Source organism: Trachinotus anak, unplaced genomic scaffold (genome assembly GCF_046630095.1).
Source record: "Trachinotus anak isolate AG129_WGS33_773 ecotype Australia unplaced genomic scaffold, CSIRO_AGI_Tana_v1 ptg000003l, whole genome shotgun sequence".
NCBI lineage: Eukaryota > Metazoa > Chordata > Actinopteri > Carangiformes > Carangidae > Trachinotus > Trachinotus anak.
This window is the reverse complement of record NW_027273854.1, coordinates 2,973,591-2,995,286: the sequence shown is the minus strand read 5'-3', so window position 1 is coordinate 2,995,286 and position 21,696 is coordinate 2,973,591. Positions and strand designations below refer to the sequence as shown.

The following is a 21,696-nucleotide window of genomic DNA, read 5'->3' as shown; positions in this document are numbered from 1 at the left end:
TTCTTTTATTTACTCCCTTCACTTCCTGTTTATCAACAGTAATGTTGGATTACTGAAAAAGACACAAAATGACCACAAGGACACACAAAACAACTACAAAGAGACGCAAAACTACACTGAGATGCAGAATGATCACAAACGATTTTGTGTCTCTTTCAGTCTCTGGACCTTTAATCCATCTGTCCACTGTTGTTTGACAGAACCTGAAGAGCAGGTTCGATTGTTCTGTCTGAATCATTGATTTCATGGAGTGGAAGAGAAATGTGACTAATTTTTATAAAATCTACACTCACATAAACACTCGCGCTGTAAGAGGAATATTTAACATAAATAATGATCATCATCAAACAGAATTACATCAAATTACTATAAATGACAACAACAATCACAACAGTGAAGAAAACAATCATCACAGTTTTCTTTGAGGTTTTCATTGGTTCTTTCACTGACTGCATCATAGAAATATAATTGGAGTTCACAGATTTTGTCATCAGAATCAGAATCAGAATCAGAATCAGAATCAGAATCATCTTTTATTGTCACTGAACACTGTTCTATTTAAGTGCAAACTCCACTCAGTGATACACGAGAAATAAAGTGTAAGATGGAAGAAAACATTTCAAGATAAAAAGATAAAAGGTAAAAAAGGTAAAGAACGATCGACCCAGACACACATATAAAAAATCAGTAGCAGCAGTTTTAAAGATTTTGTACAGTCAATGTATTGCACAGATCCAGCAGGATATTATTTCACTCAGCTGTGATATTGCATAGTCCCCGTGTTTCAGGTCACAGTTTCAGTGGGAGTTCAGTTCTTTAATGGCACATGGACTGAAAATGGAGGTGCAGGTCTTATTAGACCTGTAGTGTCTTCCAGAGGGCGGCAGAGTGAACAGGTGGCTACCTGGGTGGGAGGAGTCCTGGATTATCTTTGTGGCCTGATTGAGGCATCTGGCTCTGTGTGTTTGTCCTGTGCTGATTTAATAACTCTTTCTGTGCTTTTTTGTCAGCCACAGTGCAGCTTGTGAACCACAGCAGGATGTCATGAGAGAGGAGACTTTCAACAGAACATGTGTAGGTAGACGCTGCTGCCTTTTTCACAAGAGAGGTGGTGTTTACCGTCCCTCTGAGGTCCTGAGAGATGTGTGTGACTCTCTCCACCGTGTCTCATTTGACGTATAGAGGAGCAGGTTCCTCTCTCTTCCAGTTGTTAACATGGCACCATGCAGTCAGTTTATAGACTTCCCCCTGTTGGCAGACTCATCATTATCTTGTTTCAGTCCTACCACAGTTGTGTCGTCCGCAAACTTAATGATTGTGTTTGTGATGGGTTGGTGTACAGTTGTGGGTGTACAGAGTGTAGAGCAGAGGGCTCAGCACTGGAGCCCTGCAGGGGAGTGATGGGACCCCACCCTGCTTGACTGTGGACGGTCTGTTAAAAAGTCCTTGATCCATCTGCATGTGCACTGAGTGACACCGAGGCGGTGAAGTACACCGATCTGCCGGGGACGATGGTGATAAATGCAGAACTAAAATCAACAAACAGCATTCTCACATGAGGCAGGGTGTTAAAGGTGAGTCAGTGCTGTGTGGAGAGCTGTGTTGATGGCGTCTTCTCTCAACCTGTTAGCTCTGTATGCAAATCGGTGTTTGTCCAGAGTGGGAGGGAGAGAAGATTTTTTGTTTTTAGGACTAGCCTCTCAAAGCACTTCATCACAGTAGAGGTAAGGGCCACAGGTCTATAGTCATTTAGGCTGCTGATAGATGGTTTCTTGGGTACAGGCACAATGGTGGCCTAAGTCTTTAGGGACAGTGCATGTTGACAGAGACGGGCTAAAGATGTTACTAAATACCAATGAAGTGCCCCTCAAACTTTTTCCCATAGGCCGCTTTTGCCTCTTTGATGCCTTTCCTTGGTGATTCCTTATTTCCAGACCTAAAGGCTGTTTTTCAGTCTCTCAGCAACAGCTTGACATCCCTGGTCATCCATTGGTTTGTTGTTCCGTTAACATCTGATGTGTTTGTTATTAATACAGTTCTGGATGTAAAACAGGACAGTGGATGTGTAGTCTGCAGTCCTGGAGTTGAGTGGACGCATCCTCAGGCCAAATCTTTGTGTATGTCACACACCTGATGAGAGGTCTGTATGCTGGGGTGAAAAGAGGGATAGGTGGTCAGACTGGGCTAAGTGAGGATGGGTAGAGACTTAATACCCTCCACTAATGTTGCTGGATACATGGTCCAGTTTATTTTGACCTCTCGTCGGACTCGTAACATGCTGGTAGAATTTAGGAAGAACAGTTTTTAAATTTGCATGGTTAAAGTCCCCACTCACAGTGAACATCCCATCAGAGTGCATGGTCTGCAGTTCACTGATGGCAGTCAGCAGGATGCTCAGTGCTATCTTGACGTTAGCGCCAGGTGGATGTACACAGCCATGGCAATAACAGTGAACTCCCGCGGCAGATAGAATGGCTGCATCTTAGGGTAATAAACTCTAGATCCGGTGAAACGTGTTTTTTGATGACTGTTGCATTAGTACGTTATTAGAGTGGATGAATAAATATACCCTCACTGACCACTTTATTAGGTACACCTGTTCAACTGCTCGTAAATGCAAATATCTAATCTTCCAAGCTGATAGGAAGGAAACAGTAACTCAAATAACCACTCGTTACAACTGAGGTCTGCAGAGGAGCATCTCTGCATGCGTTGAACCTTGAAGCAAATGAGCTACGACAGCAGAAGACCACACCAGGGGCCACTCCTGTCAGCTAAGAACAGGAAACTGAGGCTACAGTTCACACCGGCTCAATAAAACTGAACAATAGAAGATTAGAAAAATGTTGGTTTGGTACCATTAAGATGGTAGGGTCAGAATTTGGCGTCAACAACGTGAAAGCATGGATCCATCCTGCCATGTATCAACGGTTCAGGCTGGTGGTGGTGGTGCAATGGTGTGGGGGATGTTTTCTTGGCACACTTTGGGCCCCTTAGTACCAACTGAGCATCATTTAAACACCACAGCCTACCTGAGCATTGTTGCTGACCATGTCCATCCCTTTATGACCACAGTGAACCATCTTCTGTTGGGATAATGCACCATGTCACAAAGCTGAAATCATCCCAAACTGGTTTCTTGAACATGACAATGAGTTCACTGAACTCAAATGGCCTCCACAGTCACCAGATCCAATAGAGCACCTTTGGGATGTGGTCGAACGGGAGATTCACATTATGGATGTGCAGCTGACAAATCTGCAGCAACTGTGTGATGCTATCATGTCAATACAGACCAAAATGTCTGAGGAATGTTTCCAGCACCTTGTTGAATCTATGCCATGAAGAATTAAAGCAATTCTGAAGGCAAAAGGGGTCAAACCCAGTACAAGCAAGGTGTCTTTAATAAATAATTATTAGACATAAAAATGTTTGAACAGAAACAATAAAAAATGAGTTCTCAAATTGCTCATATTTTCTGTGTTTTGACAGGAAGCTATTTCCTTTAAGTTAATTAGGTGTAAAACAAAACCAGTGCAGCTTCATAAAATCTCTGAGGAACAATCGAGAAGCAGCAGTGACAGAGAGGAAGAGCCTTAGTCAAAATAATGAGCCTCAGAGGGAGCAGGAAAACATCAAAGTGGACAAGCTCGATGCCTCACGGTGACCCGGACGCCTGATGAGGCGGCGATCCCCCAGCTGAGCACTCAGAGTCATCCTCACGATTATCACATCATCACAGGGTTGTTAACACCACTGACTCATAAGTACATAATTACACACACACCTACACATCACACATAAACACAGACCAACTGAGTGTTAGCTGATGGTATGGATTGTTGGTAGTTAAATTACAGGTTCATTAGATCATTATCACCTCTTTAATCAGCAGAGGGCAGAGCATCCACCCACCAGCAGCCAAAGAGCAATGACGAAGAGGAACTGTCTGCAGAGACGAAGATTTACTCACAGAGAGGAGAACTAAACAAAGGTAAGATCTCGAACAAGACACGAGAAGAGTCCAGCTCACAGATATTCAGTCCACTACAAGGGAAGACAAAGAGAAGGGCAAATCCTCCAAACTGGAGGTAAAAAAAAACAGGTGAGTTAATACATTGAACAACCAGTGCTGTTGTGAAGCAGGTGAGGAGAGTCTCTAACCAACAGACACAGGCTGAAAATCCTCTCAGTCGTCCCACGACTCAGGATTTTGTCTGTTTAACATGATCCATGGTCAAGGTCTTTATAATGATGGATCACGTGACCTGACTGCAACGACGGTGCTCTTCATGCAAACCTGCGCCTCCCACCTGTTCACTGCTCTCCTCCCACCTGTGCACTGTGAGTGCTGTGCAGGGTGCAAAAACACCACACAGAGAGAAGTGAATGTAAAGGTCAGGAAATGGTCGCAGCTCCGCTCGCGCTGGTCTTTATCATCAGTTACTAGTTTTTCAGCTGCCTCTCTCTGCCCCCTCCGCCCCCTGCCCTCGGCCTCTGTGACGGGAGCACTAACAAAACACAAGCTCCTGCCACAGTGTAGAACATCAGTGGATGCTGCAGAATCAAGATTCTTCTTCACTGTAATTATGGGGATCAATCAGTCCTCCAACCTGAACAACTGTCAACCCTCTGATACGACCCATAGCAGTGTCTCCTGAAATGGTGCAACCTACAGTGGGAGGCGGACATCGGTTGTCATGGTTACAATAATAACCATCATAGGTACCGAGAGCGGTGTACATACATTCATTGCTGTGGTCACAATAATAACAGTCATGGCTTGGTTAGGTTTAGAAGAGATGGTGATTTTGGGATAAAATAAGTTCTTCCTCAACATTAGACGATCTTTGTTGTCATGGTTGCAATAATAACAGCGAACGGTCGTGGATAAAACATAAACTGCTCCTTTCACATGGGAATCGAACACCGCTCTCCTGGGTCATATTCATCCATCCACCCCAACCTCCTCCTGACGTGGACTTTGTCGCTCTATAAACTACGTCACCGCACTTTTCCCTTTGCTCCTGTCATCATTACTACGACCGCTAGATGTCGCCTAGCAACAAAACCGAACTATGGGCCATAGTAACCTGCTGACAGACGACCTGTGGGCTCATTTGTTACAGGACAGTCTTGGATCAGACCAGGACACACAGACCCTGACAGTCTACTACAGTACCTCCTCATGAGGTCAAATCTAACAGCGCCTGTGTGAAACTTTCTGTGATACCTCATGGACCCAACGGCATCATCAGTATCGGGCTTCTGGAGCTGTAGTCAGGATTGTTTTCAGACTGACCCTGAATCTTTCTGACAGAGGAAAACATCTAGAATTCAAGACCACCCCCACCTCCCTCGCTGCTGCCTGTGTGGATGTAGAGAGATAGAGAGAGAGGGAGTGGGTGGGGCTGGGTAACCTCCTCCTGTATACGAGCTCCGTCAGTCCTCTGCAGCTTCTCTTGGCATGGACGCTGTGCACTCTGTTGGCACGGTGTGTGATCAATGTTGTCAGCCTGAAACAGCAGCAGCAACAGCACAAGTCCCACCAGCGACCGTGGCTCAGGAGTGGAGAACCACTGGTTTATTGTCAAACCCTGATTACTGCGATATCTGCTGCTGGTGCATTTTGGGAATGTTAAGAGACATCCTTAATGTTAACACCAACAACTGTGTCCTTCTCACTGTGACCAGTATGAATCAGCCTGTGGAGGGAAACTGTAGTATCTACTGCAAACAGGCCCACAGTGCAGTCATCACATTTACAGATGCACAGATGTTTTTGTAGTTTTACAGATGTGCAACATTATACCTGAAGTGTCTGAACTAAAGAGAGTGAATGAGTGAACAGGTGAGTGAATTCAGACACAGTTTATATTTATAAGATTTATACATAAAAAGTAAAATCAGAATTTGACTTTGTCTTCAGACTGATGAAGACAGTGACCTGCTGTAGAGAGGAAGCAGGTGCGGGGAATATATCCTGCAGACATGATGAGCTGATGAGCAGCAGGTGTGCTGGCAAACTGGAGAACAGGTGTCTGAGGAAAACATGGGAAACACCAGAAAAAACTGGAGTCATGGTCCGGACTGTGACATCAGCACCAAGGAAGCAGAGAGGCAGAAGATACAGTAGATAACAGCTCAGATCCAGTGTGTGGATGGTTTGATGTTGGACTGAGACTCGGAAAACTGTCGTCTGCTGATTTTACCAAACAGCTTTTGACACAAGTTGCCAAAGTTTACTCTGACAAACAGTGGTGGCCCTACATTCTGGGGGGCCTCAGGTAAAGGAGTCCATTAAAGTCCATCAAAGAACACAGTTACAATTACAGATGTCCCTTAAACCCCAGGCCCAGGTGGTCTGGACTTAGCCCCAGACCTCGTCAGCTCCTAGAGACGCCCCTGCATGTACCTGCTCTTAGATCAGGCCCTGTTTATTGGTAATGTCACTATTGTTGCTGCATGATTCAAACAGTGTGTCAAAAGAATCACATAGACAGTGTGTCTATCTCTCAGTGGGAGTTTGTATCATGACCCTGATGCTGATTGACTTCACTCGACACACTGGGTCTGGTTTTGACAAACCGGGAACCAGACGCTTAAAATGTAATAACCAACACTTGGTTTGACAGTAACCAGCTAAGCCTGTTAACCATCTCACTTTCTTTCACTCAGAAACGCAAAATCCTTTCAGACAAAAACTCATCAGAACATTTCCATCTGGATGCCAGCAGAGGTTTTATGAGATTCATGAAACAATAACAGGAAACTTCTGGACGCTTTTAATCTTCTATCTACGAGGCGACGGGAACATGAAACATGTTTGCTAATGCCACTATAATTATTTTTCGCCAGCTCAAAAATGAGCAGATCGATGGAGTCTTAAGAGAAATGCAGTTTAAAGTAAGGGGCTGAGTGACATCTGAGGGGATAAAAAGCTTCACAAACATGAGCTCAACACAGAAACAGCTCAGATTTAGTTTTGTAGTTTTTATCACTTGAATGTGCAGCAAAGACTTAGAGAAAAATCCATCGAAAAAACAACAAAAACTCTAATTTTAGCATCTTCATCCATCCATCCATCCATCCATCCTTCTCCCTAGTTACTTCCTTCAGCTCCTCCTGTGATCCCAAAGTGTAGCCAGGCCAGACAGGAGGTGTTCAGGGTCTTTCCTGGACTCTCCTCTCAGTTGGAGATGCTGGAATACCTCCACCAATTCAAGAACCCCTGTGGATCCTGCAGTAACTGACAGAGCAACCTCGCCTCGGGGATTTACACTCATTACCCAAGAGAAGGAGAGCAAAGCCTGCTCAGTGTGCTGCAAATGGAGCTTGTCGGGCCGTGCTTGTGGGTCTGCATCTGATCATTTCTGTAACTTTCAGAAAACGACAATCTCACATTAACACCAATTCATGCAGCGATTGGTTGAGACTGTCCTGTAACAAACGAGCCCACAGGTCGTCTGTCAGCAGGTCACTATGACCCATCATTGGGTTCTGTTGCTAGGCGACATCTAGTGGTCGTAGTAATGATGACAGGAGCAAAGGGAAAAGTGCGGTGACGTAGTTTATAGAGCGACAAAGTCCACGTCAGGAGGAGGTTGGGGTGGATGGATGAATATGACCCAGGAGAGCGGTGTTCGATTCCCATGTGACAGGAGCAGTTTATGTTGTTTCTATTATCCATGACCATTCGTTGTTGTTATTGTAACCATGACAACAAAGATCGTCTAATGTTGAGGAAGAACTGATTTTAACCCAAATCACCATCTTTTCTGAAACCTAACCAAGCCATGACTGTTTTGATAGTAACTATGGTAACGAAGATGTCTACGCCACTCTCAGTACAGTCCTTGTGTCTACTATTGTAACCATGACAACCAAAGTCCGGTACACCTGCCGCTGTAGGGGCACCGTTTCAGGAGACGCTCATCTGGGTTGTTCAGGTTGGAGTTGTTGGATTGGTCGGCTGTGTGGGGTGAGAGTTAGACGGGTTTGAACTTCTAACACAACACAAATACTTCACCGTTCATGTCAACAACCAGCTGCAACACAATGACCATCTTGTGCTTGGTCGTTCACATTTGCACGAATCATCACGTCTCCTCCTGACTCTGTGATGCAGACCCTTCCAGTGTGTCCACTCAGAGCAGTTACAAACAGTTAGAGTCAGAGGATAAAGGCAGAAGCTGTGAGTCACTGTTAAATAATTAATGACTAAAAGCTAAATCACACTGGCAGCACGTGACAGGTATCAAAAGATCTGCACCTGTTGTTTTCTTTTTAAAATACATTTTTATTGGCACTCTGCCTTTAATTTGACAGTGAAGCAGAGACTCAGGGGAAACAGAGAGATGTAGAGAACGATATAACACAGCAGTGTCCCTGAGCATCATCCTCCCTGCACCTCCACTCTCACAATAATATAATAATAACTTCATTTGTATAGTCAGCAGCTCAAAGTGTGTAACAGACAAGATTAACAACACACATTGAATCCTAAAAGGAGCATAAACCATAAAAATGAGTCTGCGGTGCACAGAGCTGGAGACACTGTCTTCTCCAGCCATCTCACCTGACACACCTGCATCACAATGAACTGATGCAGACACATGATGTCACACTTTCTTTAGATTTTAATGGGACTTTGTTTGGATTTTTGGTTAGTTCCTGTTTTATTTTGAAATTATTTACCTTGTGTGTCTCATGTTGTTTGTGCCTCCTGTGATTGTGCCGTTTCCCTCCTCAGTGATTGTCTGCCCCGCCCTAATGTGTTTCACCTGTGCTCAGTTACCTGCGCCTCCCTGGTGTGTTTAAGTGTCTGTCTGTGTCAGTTTGCATTGCTCAAAAGTTTCAGGTATCAAAGTCAGGGATGAGATAGATAGTGTGATCTCATGTTCTGTCAGTGTGGTGTGGAAACGGCTGTGAAACTGTGAACACACCATCAAAAGTCATCGGTGAAGAGCTGCCGAGCATCTGTGGTATTTATAACACCTGCCTGTAGAGGAGGGTGTGAAAACAGTCGGTGACCCCTCTCACTTTTTGTTCCCCATCCTTCAGGAGGAAGGTCGCACAGAGTCAGGAGCAGAACTACTTGTTTTTATAAAAGCTCAGATCCCGAAGCAGTGAGGGCCCTTAACTCTGCATCATCATCATCATCATCAGTTCAGTCCCTGAACTCAAAGTCGCTGAGTCCCCTCAAGTTTTTAATGCAGCTGAACTTTGTGATTCAATTATTCTTAAGAGTTTTTATATCAGTCATTTTATGGTTATTCTCAAGTTGTATTTATGTTGACAGAAGAGTACTGATGTTTTTACACTGTTGTGTATTAGTGTTGTATTGTTGTTGTGTATTAGTGTTGTGTATTTTTGCAGCTCCATGTCTGTCACTGTGTTTACTCTGGGAAATCGTTCTGTTTATTGCAATAACAATATTCCTGTAGGATTTGCATTGACCTTTTATGGTTAATTGTGGGCGGGGCATGAGGCTCATCGAAGTGCGCACATTTTCAAGTTGATTTTGATTTCATGGAGTCATGTGCACAGTATTATAAGTCTGATTACTTTTTTGTTTGCACTATTTTCGGCTTTTGTGTGCACGTACACTTTGAGTCTGGATCCTTCGCATTTTACAAACGAGGCCCCAGGTGTCACAGAAGATCTTTGCAGTAAGGAGCTCTTCAAATATACCTGAGCTGAGGGTTTAAGGAACTCACATTACCATGGAAACAAAACTTAGAGTTTGAGTCAGACCCCATGTCTATAAATCTAAATGTCTACAGGGTGTAAGTGCAAATACAACAGAGATGTGGGTGATGAGAATTAATCATAAGTGAATAGAGAACATCAGGAATAACTAATGATGTCCCACAGGTTGAGGTTTTGGGTGGTTCCTGGGGCATGATGATGATGATGAAGATGGATATCAGCTCAGGGAGCCAAGTTTCAGTCACATTTTCTTACTGAGTTGACAGGTGGTGCAGAGGGAGGAGGTTTTAAGTGTGGACCCAGGAGAGTGATGCATTCAAGGACACAGAGATGAAGTCTGTGCTGTCGTACAAAGACCTGCAGTGTGAGCAGAATCAGAAACAAGTGGAGTGGAATTCAGCCGGTGAATCTGCTGTGACCTCAGAGGATCACAACTGAGACTCAGTGGAAACAACACCTCCTACAACTTTCCATCATCCTGACAAACAAAAAAACATTTTTTGTAGTTATAAAATGTGCTTCAGTCTCCTGTTGTAGTGTAAAAGTACAGCTGAGTTCAGTTCAGTTCACTTACCCCAGAGTTCTGCTGCGGGTAACAGCAGGTCTTTTTCGTAGCCTATTTTTCCTATGTTTAAAAATTTTTGAAAAGTTGAGCTATTTCACAGGAAGAACAGTAAGTCACATTACCTGTTCACAGCTCCTGTTTGCAGTGTAGCCATGCAGGTCCAGACAAGTATCACCGGATCACTGTGATACTGAAGAAGACTTAAAAACCTCACGATTCTCAGGTGAGTTCTTTTTTCTGTTATTTCTATGTGGACGTTTGATGATCAGAGACAATAATATCTTCAGAAGGTGTGATAGGTGTATTGAGTCTGTGTTCAGATCTAACCGAGTTATGATTCAGAGGAGAAAAGCAAATCCCGCCGCAAATTTTAGGAATGAAGTGCTGATGGTTTAAAGTACCTTCTCATCCTCCTGAGAGCTGAGAGAGGAAACCCTTACGTCTCCATCATTGCTAGAAATATTGTTGAATAATTTGCATTAATGACCTTATTTAATTATGTAGATTAGTTTGTGAATGTGAATGATATTAACAGCAGCTCCATTAGTGGAGGATAAAGAAATGAAGGTTGGGTTAATACAGAGTGGATGGAGGGAAAATGGACGAAAGGGTGAGAGGAGGAGCAGAGTATGTGATGCAAATGAAATTAGACCTGAATGGTTACTGTCTCATTTCTTAAGGGCTTTTAGGGTTAATAACACTCAATCTACATAATACATGACCGCTTCATAGGCAGCACATATGTGAAACAAAGAGTGGAGGCGGCGGTGGGAGGGCAGTTAACATTTTCAATTGTCTGACTCATTATCATCAATAATTAACAGGAGAACACTGTTTGGTTGAGCATGAAAAATAGCTTCAGTCAGTGAGGGAACAGCCGGAAGGTGTTGAACGTATACGAGTGTGAGATACATCACAGTCTCATTTTTCACCAGGACTTTAATTAAACTTTTGTCCATCAGAAGCAGCAGAATGTGGTCGTGATGATAATTAATTTCTTTACCAGAGGATGAATCCCAGTGACTTTGGTGATCTCCTGACATTTCCTCCAGTATCATCATGGGTGTAAAACATCAGTATGTTGACTTCGTCACTGTGACAGAACCAGGTGAAAAAAGTAAAAAAAAAAGTTAACCCTTTCGTTATTTAAAATAAATTTTACTCAAGTAGAAATAAAATAATAGGTGTATAGATGTTCTTAGATTAACGTACAACGTGAGTCAGTTAAAACATTTTCTGATTAAATTACTACTATTACTATTATTACTATGTTACCTTTTAATAAATTAAAATTACAAATGTAATTAAAATTTTGATAAATTGTGTCTATTTTGAATCAAGGTACGTTATATGTACAACAAAACTCAATCACTGTTCTTTGATAAATATTACTTCATAAATAAATAATATTAATATTACACTACTATGTGTATTGAGACAAAAAGCCAAGGTTAACAGGAGAAATTTAATGTATTTCCAATCTGTTGCAACCATCCCTGATCGATGCAACTGTCCCCTGGGTTGGGGTCAGTTACAACATCTGAATTCTTCTATTCAAATAAATATTGTGAATAATATGTGATATGTAATCATCTTTAAATGCTATTGGTAGTTAGCAGACAGATGTGAGTATAATATGTACAAGTTTGGTTGGTCTAGGGAAATGAAAAGTGTTACGAGCGTCCACAGTTTCCGCTGCCTCATCTAATTTGACAGTTTTATTCAGGAAAGTTTCTTCTGTTTCTTAAATGAGTTTTTTTTTTTTTTTTTGAAAAACAGACTCCAGGTGTCAACGTGTCAAAATGGTTGAAAATTGTTGATTTTCTAAGCTTTTTTCCTGAAAGGTTTGTTTTGTCTTGAGAGACCTGATGTATTTTTCACAGGTTGCAGGTGATCAGATGTAATATTGTGTTTTTCTGTTTGCTCTCATTTTGTGTGACTAATTATAAAAAGTAATCAGCTGATCCTCAGAACCATCACATAGACAGTAACAATGAAGTTTGTTATAAATGTTAAACACTTGGTCCAGAAGAAGTTCAGTTAAATTTGTAGCTGAGTGATTTTATTGCTTGACCATTTTCTCAGTGACAGTCACAGTCCGTCATACAACGCATTCACATTGTACTCTCTGTGTTTCTGAGCCTCGCTGTGAGGGGCCGAGTTTCCTGCACAAAATTCAAACATGCAATAAAATAATGATGAATGCTCATGTACATATCGAATGGGAGGAGAAGAGCCGGGGGCAAATACATCACATGGAGGAAACGGCGCTCAGGCCCCTCAGCTGTTAAAGTGATAAATCAGTGGAGGGGAGTCGAGTCCTCTCAGTGGTTGTCAGTTAACGCTGGTTCTTACAGACCAGAGACACAGTACGAGCTGTGGTGACTCTGTGAATAGTTGTGTTTCATTTATTTGTGTAACTTTAAATACACACAACAGTAAAACCACTGCTTATATATTGTAGGTCCCCCCATGGACTCCACAAGACCTCCGCAGGAGTCCTGTGGTCTCAGTCACCAAGACGTCAGGATCAGATCCTTGAAGTCCTGGAGGTTTGAGGTCTTGTTGGGGATTGAACATTACAGAGATTTCCACAGCTCATCAAATGTTTTGTTATACCACCAAGAACAAGAATAACATTTTCTGTCTATTACTAGATCGAGTCATTTACATGTTGTATGATTTATGCATTTTTGGTTTACTCTCAGTAAACATGGCTCAAATTTTCATCTTTCGTTCTTGAAAAGTCTGTAGTTTTAAGACAAAGCTGTGTCTCAGATCAGGGTCTCATCCTTCAGAGGCTGCATCTGAAGACCGACCGCACTGTCCTGTTTCAAAGGCTCCTTCAGATGTGGCGATGTGGGTCACGAAGGCTCCCATGTGGATCCTTTGTGGCCAAACATATCCCAAGATTCATCACGGGCCAGTAATGAAAGCAAACGACAGACAGAGAGTCTGAGGATTAGACTGTGAAATGTGAGTATTGTGTTTCAGCTCAGTTCAACAGTAATGGTATAGCTGTTAAAACCAAGGATCTTAAAACCTAAAGTTTTTGTGAATAAACTTGCGTGTTGTCCAGGTTGCTAGGCGACAGGAGCTCTACTTTGTGATGCAACAGTGAGGATGTCCACAGCTGGTGCTGCAAAGCAAAAATTCTCCGTAGACCAGACTGTCTCATTTCAGTTCGGCCTTCACGGTCCACGACGGCTACGAAGGGCCACACCTTTGTAGACCACGTCCGCCGAAGGATGTGGCCCCAGAATTGGGACACAGCTGAAGTGAACTTCTTTTGACCGCGACCCAGTGATTTGTTTGTCTATCAGACGAACATCTTGCTGTTCAGCCTGCTTTCTGCAGCAGATATGTGAGCGGCTTTCAGGCTTGGTTTGCTTTGGTTGGACTCCACCGTCAGCTGGTGGAACACTGAAGAGAAAAAAAAAAAGAAAATTGCTCCATCTGGGCTCTAAAGACGAAATCCAACACAGCAGAGGCAGCCGTGGTATTTCTTTCTATGTTTTATTTTTCATTGAACTGCCCTGCAGGGTTTTATATCATGTTACACGCGAGATCAGAGATGGAGATGGAAAGAGAGGAGAGCAGAGGTGTGGATGGAAATTGGAAAAAAAAAAAAAAGATCTCAGGGTTCCCTGGTCCATTTGGCATGCATGGGTGGGTAGAGAGAGGAGAGAGTGTGTGGGTGGATGAGATGTAGAGAGGAGAAGAAGAGGAGGATGAGGAGGAGAAAGACAGGGCTGGTGGGGGTAGATTTTTTTTTATTGCGGGGTTCCTTCACCCCAGGGACACCTATCTGTCTGACCACGGGAGTGAGGAAAAAATGAGGAACAAAAGGTTGAGGAGGAGGAGGGATGATGAAAAAAAAAAAGACTGAAATAAAGGGGGGGGGTGGAGGGCCAGATCATCTACACCCTTTCCTGGAAGGGAGGAGTAAAGAAGGCTGCAGCTTTGCATGGACATCTATGTGTGATAGTATATGTGTGTTGGATGCACACATGTATCATTAGGCATCATTAAGCTCAAATTATACAGAGAGAAAGAGAAAGACAGATGCTGCTGTTGGCACATTATTTTACTCCAGTCTCCCCCTGCAATCTGCAGCCCCAGGAAAGAGAGGGAGAGAGAGATGGGGGGGGGGCTGAGGGAGAGTTAATCTAATACATGTGTAGTGTGATTAAAGGAAGAGCTTCATCACTGTTGACATTTCAGATGAATGTGAGGCTGCAGTGAAAGGATATTAAACACACTGAAATCACACAGAAAAAAGAGGCAGAGGAGAAAGGGTTAAACGTCTCCCTCCCTCCCTCCCCTCCTCCCCCCTACCTCTCTCGACCACTCGGCTCCTCGCTGCCTCTCTCACCACCTGTTAGTTGGTGCGGACCCCTCATGCACTGACATCCACTTGTTTGTGTTGGAATCTCCTCCACTCACACAATCAAAGGTAAGAAAATGAATCTTCTCTGTTTCCACCAGTGCTGCTGCTCCTCATCCTGAGCTGGTTGCTGCTTTTACTGGTCTTTTTTTTTTTTCTTTGGGATTATTTTCACTTCTCATTTTTATCTCTGCGTCTGTTATCTCTCCGTCCTCTCCTGTCTGTCCATCTCTCTTTGCTGCAAATCAGAGGTGGAAAGTAACTCTTTACTACATATACAACATAAATACTGAACAATATTTACTTTATATACATTTTATTTTTATTATTTTATTTTCAATTTTTACTTTTTCTGCTTCTACTTTACTACATTTCAGAGGTAAATGTTTTTACCCCACATTATCATGCACACAAAAAAGACAAAAATAAGCTTTTAGTTTTTTCTTCCAATGAAAATTACATCTCTTGTTACTATTAAGTTTAAATGCACCTTTATAAATGATTTTGGACAAAGGCATCTTCCAGATGAATGTAAGGTAATCTATATCTTTTAAAACATGATGCACTGTCACAGATAAAACAATCCAACAGTAAATAGAAATGTCTGCCAACAACAGATTATTATTGGTTTGCTAACTATAAAAGTTTTAAGTGTAAGTGATGTGTTCACTGCTCTTCGTGCTGCCTTCAAGTGGCCAAAAAAAAAAAAAAAAAAAAAATCAAGTAAACGCAGATTTAAATTTGTGGTAATTGTACTTAAAGGAAATAATTATCAAAATGTATTGTGTAATATATTAATGCAAATTTAAAAAGGAAAATATATATTGCTTCATGTCTGATTTTAATAAAAAGAAATAAATGTGGACATACAGAATTATTTCAAAATCTTTCAGGGACACCCTGCAATACTGAATCAGACCACAGGGGGTCTGCAGTACGGAAGCTGAGAAAGGCCATACTCAAAAATATATTTTTATCCCATTTTCTTGAGATGACAGAACAATTATCTTGTTATCTTGGGAAAACAAAGCTCTGTTATCTGGAAATAACAAGATAAAGGGATTAAAAAATATATTTGCTTCCGTTCCTCTCCCAGCTTCCATACTGCCAAACAAAACGTAATTAAATTTAACTCCTCCTCTGCCAGATACAATAAATGAAGCGTGCAATCCAGTAATATAATAATAAATAGTATCTCATTCTTTAAGTATTTTTAATTTAAGTCATGTGTCTCCAGAGGGGAGACATTTATTTGAGTTCCTTTAAGTTATTATTGTCTGAATCTACTTATTTTATCTGATAAGCACCATAAACATTGAGACACTTGTTAACTGGACGCCAACGTTCTGATGCTTAAGTACATTTTTTCGATGCAGGACGTGTTGTGAGTCGGTGTTTTTGTACTGATGTATAATGTCAGCTCGTATGTCAGTGCACTCTCAATGCGTGCGTTAATCCACAGTCAGAGGGATTACAGTTCATCCACACTTCGCCCAGGTTCCTTCTCACTGTGTCAATTCAGTTTCATCTGATCAGGGATCAGCGGTGGAGGGAAAAATATCCAAATCCTTTCCTTAAATAACAGTAGCTGTAAAAATACTCCACACAGGTGGAGAAGTTACTACGAGCTGGTTTAACTTCTCACTTTGCTGCAGTGATGTCAAAGTGTACTCAAGTCCACTGTGACATCATCACTGCTGGGCGGGGTTACAGCCTGTGTTGACAGGTGGTTGAGTCTCCCAGCTGATGGTCGAACTGCAGCAGGTGGTGCAGATGCTGCAGTGACTTTGATTTCATCTTTTACAGTGGAGCTGTTGGCAGATGCAGCGATGCACCGTCTCTATTTGAGTTCAGCCAAAACAAACTGTGAAACATCAGCCTCTGTTGTTTGCAGTGCTGTGGGCACACATGGTGTTCTGTTTGTGTGCTGCACAGAGCAGCTGGCAGCGAGCCCTTGTGTGCGCCCAGTCGAAACGGAGTGGAAGCGATGCCCAACTGGCACAAACTGGAACTGGAGTATCCAGGTTTCGGAGCGCACATCCGACCACACCCATCAGTGATGCTGGATGTGGTCAGAGGTGAATCAGGTCTGACGCTTAATCCTGAGAGGCCAGAGAAACAGGCCTGTTCACCCTGCTCAACTCAGTCTGACTGAAAGGCTGTGATAATAATGATCTTTGTAATTATCGTTATTATCTGCTGAAAATCACAGAGGTTGTTTTCAGTTCCCAGGAAGCCAGATATCTGAAAACGTATTTCACACAGGCAGGATTTTGCTTTCTATTAACATAATGAGGAAATGTTAATTTACATATTTGGAAACTGAACGTATCAGTTCACAGATGTTTTTGTTTTCAACCAAAATCTCCTATCCAGCAGCTCAGTCTGTAGTGACTCCAGCTTTATTCAGCTGTTCACTGGTTCTGTTCAGACTCTCACAGATCTTCAGGTTCAGGAAAAGATCCTGATCTGGTTTAATAAATTAAAAGTTCGCAGTGACTTTAACGACTTAAGCCCGACTGACTGACCACCACACTACCCTGCTTCACACTCATGCATTTTGCAGCCATGTTTAATGTATATTCAGCAACGTGTTGCAAAAAGGATAAAAAACAAAACATAATTCAATTCACATCATCATCCAAAAATTTTCTAGGCTTCTCTCTGGGATTTAAAAACCTCCATTCTCTGAAACAAAACATTATTATAATTCATATCCACCAACAGCTGCATGTAAATCAATACTGCCTCAGTGCAGACACAGACCTGGTGTTACTGCTGTGAGGAGGAGTAGCTTCAGCAGAGAGGAAGAGAGGAAGAGGGAAAAGGCATTTTCTAGAATTCAGGTATATACTGAAAAAAAAAATCCCCCTGCTCAACGAACAAGTAAAAACAATCAACAACCCACAGAGAGTAATAAAGTTTAAATGAATAGCAGTTCACTTCTTTTCTTCCTCCAGTTCCTGGTTGTATGTAAATGTCATAGACTGTAAACAAAGATGGACGTAACCTCTGTGACGTCACAGACTGGTTTCTGATGAGGGGGTTGAAGCTTAGTGGGCTGCTGTGCCGTTGCCATCTTGGCACTGCCTGACTCCGCCTCCCTCTCAGAGGTGGGGCTTGTGTGGAGCATTTGTGGTCATTTGAGGAACTGCAGTTTCAGTGTTTGCTTCATTTTTCAGCCCCTGGAGGTTGTTGCTTGGTAAATGTATCATCCAGGCATAAAATGTAACTACTTACAGATACTCAAAAACTATACTTAAAGCTGATCTAATCAATAATTGTATTGGGAATGGGAAAAATAACTGTGTAATGTGAACAGTGTCACTCATTACAAAGACTTTTCACCATCTCTGCAGCTCTGTGGAGCTTTTCAGCCTCTTTTAGCTTCAAGTTTTGGTTTTGTGACACATTTACAATGTTTCCAGCTGCAGCAAAAAGCTTCTCTCTGACTCAGTCAGGAGACCAAACACAGAGCTAAAAGAGTGGGAACAGTGAACTCAGATTCATCAGGAGACACATGAATCATCATTTTGATCCGTAACAGCTGGATGTGGAAATAAACAGCTGTTTGATCCCCTAAGACGCCACAAAAGTGACTGCTTGACAGGTGGGTAACAGTTTCTCCAATAGGTCAGTATCCCCTGCAGGCATGAAGCTGGGCATTGACGTCATTAGATGTTGATATGTGGTTGAATGTAGTTTGTGATGTGGGGCGAACAAAATTCAATGTCAGGGCGTTAATTTCATGTGGAATACTGACGACAGCTGATGTTGATATTTTGTTAGTTTTAAGTTGTGTTGTTAAATAACTGAAATCCAACGTCTTCCAAATGTCTCACGTCAAGGTAATCCTGACACAAAAAATGTCGACATTCTGGTCATGAGCAAAACCCAACATCTACGAAACATCAGCTAAACATCACAACGTCAGTGGTTAGGGTTAGTGAATGTTTTTAGTGTCGCTCCGACGTTAAAACCGACCACTGGTTAGTCAACAAGCAGGTGTGGGTTCGACTTAATGTGTCGTTTGCCGAGATGATGTTGTGTGATGTCAGAGTTGTTGGTATCTGTATCTGGTTAACTGTCTCATCCTCTCTGTGTGTTAGCTTAGCATCAGCAACTGTAGCCACAGTTAGCTGTCTCCTTTGTGCTGTGTCGTACAACGTGTGAAGAGTTTTAGAGCCGCGAAGACCTAAAAACAAGTTTGCTAGCACAGTGGATTATCTGATTTGAAATGCTAACAATATCTTCCTTGTTAGCTTAGCTACAAAGCTACAGTTCTCTCCTCTGACATTTTTCACTGATTTTTTGGTGTTTTATAGACAAAATTACAAATTGATTAAACAAGAAAATAATTGACAGATTAATTAATAATAAAAACTAGAAACATGACACATTCACATCTAAACTATGAATGATCCTGAATAATTTGATGGTATGTGAGCGTTAGCAACGTTCCTCACCCTTTCCTCACGTGTCTGTCACTCATCAGGTTAGTATTCACAGTGATGGGACTGACCGGCCACTGAGTCACCCCTCCACGGTGAGAGGGTGAGTGAGGGGGAGACTGTTGATGCAGAGAGCAACATGAAGACTGTGACATGTCTGCAGAGAAGAAGAGACAAAAACAAGCAACACAGGGGGGATGAGAGAGGGGGGAGACGACCGACAGAGCTCTGGAAGAAAGAAAGAATCTGCAGACACCAGGATGGGAATAAAGACTACAGCAGTGAGTGGCAGGTGAGATAGGCCAGCACCGAGGAGGTGAGGGAGAGGGAGAGGGGTGAGGATGCAGAGAGAAGCATTTAACGTGTCTTCATTAGCATACTCCACTGTGCTTTTCTCTCAGCTTAACTCTCCACTGCTGAGTTTCACCAGTAATCCCACTGAGACCGAATATCAGTCACTGGACCTGCACCAGATTTCACTTTCATGTGGGAGAATGGTTCAGTTGATAAACGCTGCTTCCCCCTGAATTAAACATGACGACAGTAGAGCAGCAGCCAGCTGAGACACCCACGAAGTAAATGCACATACCCTGGCTGGGAAAATGGAAGGAACAGCAAAACTAAAGTCAAACTTATGGGAAAAGGTATCTTACAATTATCACTTTTTATTCATAATTATCATAATTATAATTTGCAAGTCATGAAGATGACTGAGTGTCTCTGAGTGTCTGACTGAGTATTAAGTAAATAAGAAATTATGACTTGAAAGCTCATTAATATGATTTTATATCAAAGCCTTGAGAGTAAATTATAACAGTGTCTTATTATTATAAGGATGTTAAAGTTTTGATTCAGTATTATATAATCATAATTACATTTAGAAATTTAAACAGAATCACAACACTGACACATGCACATAGAGGATATGACATCATTGACAGGCGACCAATGAAACGGAGTGTTGCCATGATTAAAATCACAGATCGATGGAAACATGTGATAATGTAAGAACACAACTTAACAAGATATAGAACATGGGTCTGGTTGTTTTTTTATTTTTTTTAATGTGGAACAGTTACAGATTATAACTTAGTGGGGGGGGGGGGGGTTTCACAGTTTTTCACAGCCTGTTCTGGTTCAGGAGGCAGAGCTGAGGCTCCTCCAGTCCACATGTCAAAGTGTCCTCAGGCAAAGATACTGAACCTCAGATTCCTCCACTGATCCACCATCGATGTGTGAAGTTCTACATCACAACAGTCCATTCACCAAAATGTTTTTTTTCATATTTGATAATCTAGTGAAATGTGCTTTACATGCCAAATGTTTACATGTGTTGTTTTTAACACAACTTAATAACTCAGAGCTTGACTTTGACCACGTTCAGGCTCACATTAGCCCTGCAGAGGCCTCTGGTTGAACCTGGCTTAACCTTTCAGTTTGTTCAATACAGTTAGATTATATTGTAACACGAGCAGCATTTCTCTGCTGTTTTTCTGTGTTTTACAACATCTGTGCAGTGATTGGTGTCTGAGCAACATTCTGATTTAATGTGTTAATTTGACTGAGCTACGTGAAACTAATTGTATTGTCTCACAATACTTGAAACAACTCCTCTGCACCATTTTTCTTTCTTAGACGCCCACCAGTAGGGTCGTTAAAGGTGCCTTCAAGCTACCGCACATGCTTACAATGAACTGCTTCATCACTAATTTTATTTTCAAGTACCACAGGACTCACATGCATGAATCAGCTTTTCTCCTTCTGCTCACAACAGCAAATCCAAAACCTCCGAGGGAAGAATCCAGCAAACAGGTCTCTGCACCAATTTAGAAACAGAAACCAAAAAGCTTTTTTTAAGTTTTGCGTAAAGGATGAAACAGACACATTCTGCAGACTACACGATAAACAAGTGACTGACAGGACAGTTTTCTGCCTCCACTGCGCCACAGGAGAAGCAAAAAAAAGGTGGAGTGACTCTGTTTTTCAGTTACCGGTGTGATCAAACCCCTCACTCTGTCCACACGGTTCATTTCAGATGTGAGGCCCTGCTTCAGCCTCGTTAAGGACGCCCTGCAGAGCTTTTAAACGAGGACAGACTCAAACTGAGAATATATTTCATCCAGCATCAGTTTCTCTCTGTTTTACTGTCTTCACTTCCTTAAACGTTTCATTTGTGCTCTCCCCTCCTGATCTCCGTCTCCTGCAGCTTCACATGAACAAGGCTGTGGGTCTTCAGGTTGATAACTGGAACCAGCTGTTCAGCATTTGGAGCTAATGAGGACTCTGCTCAGTAGACTTTCAGTAGACACACAATAAATTCTTCTGCCTCCTCCAACAAAGACTCTGGCTCCATCTCTGCCCACGGCCCCTATGATTTAGATTATTGTCAGACTCAACAGGAGCCTGGTCCTGGATTTCACAGATGAAGCCCACAACTCGCCGTACCCCGGACCAGTCGACCCTCCGTCCAACTCCCAGTCAGACAGTGAACCGAGTGTCGCTGGAATTAGAAACTGTGATTTAATAACTGAAAGTAAAACAACTCGTTAGTGAACAAAGGAATCACATGACCCTTAAACCTG

The 21,696-nt window shown here is 42.3% G+C and overlaps 1 protein-coding gene across 3 annotated transcripts in view; it reads left to right on the top strand.

The window, feature by feature from the left end:
• Positions 1 to 7,696: 7,696 nt before the first annotated feature.
• The window catches only part of doc2a (double C2-like domains, alpha), a 53,800-nt gene continuing 39,800 nt past the window's right edge, over positions 7,697 to 21,696 (top strand). Inside the window, exons 1-2 of one of the 3 annotated variants that reach the window (XM_071466089.1) lie at positions 7,697 to 10,499; positions 12,741 to 14,732. The gene's annotated coding sequence lies outside the window, so the exon portion shown is untranslated. Of the gene's footprint in view, positions 10,500 to 11,658; positions 14,733 to 16,211; positions 18,274 to 19,158; positions 19,407 to 21,696 lie in introns of those variants that run through there. The other 2 variants (XM_071466105.1, XM_071466096.1) reach the window with 2 other exon arrangements.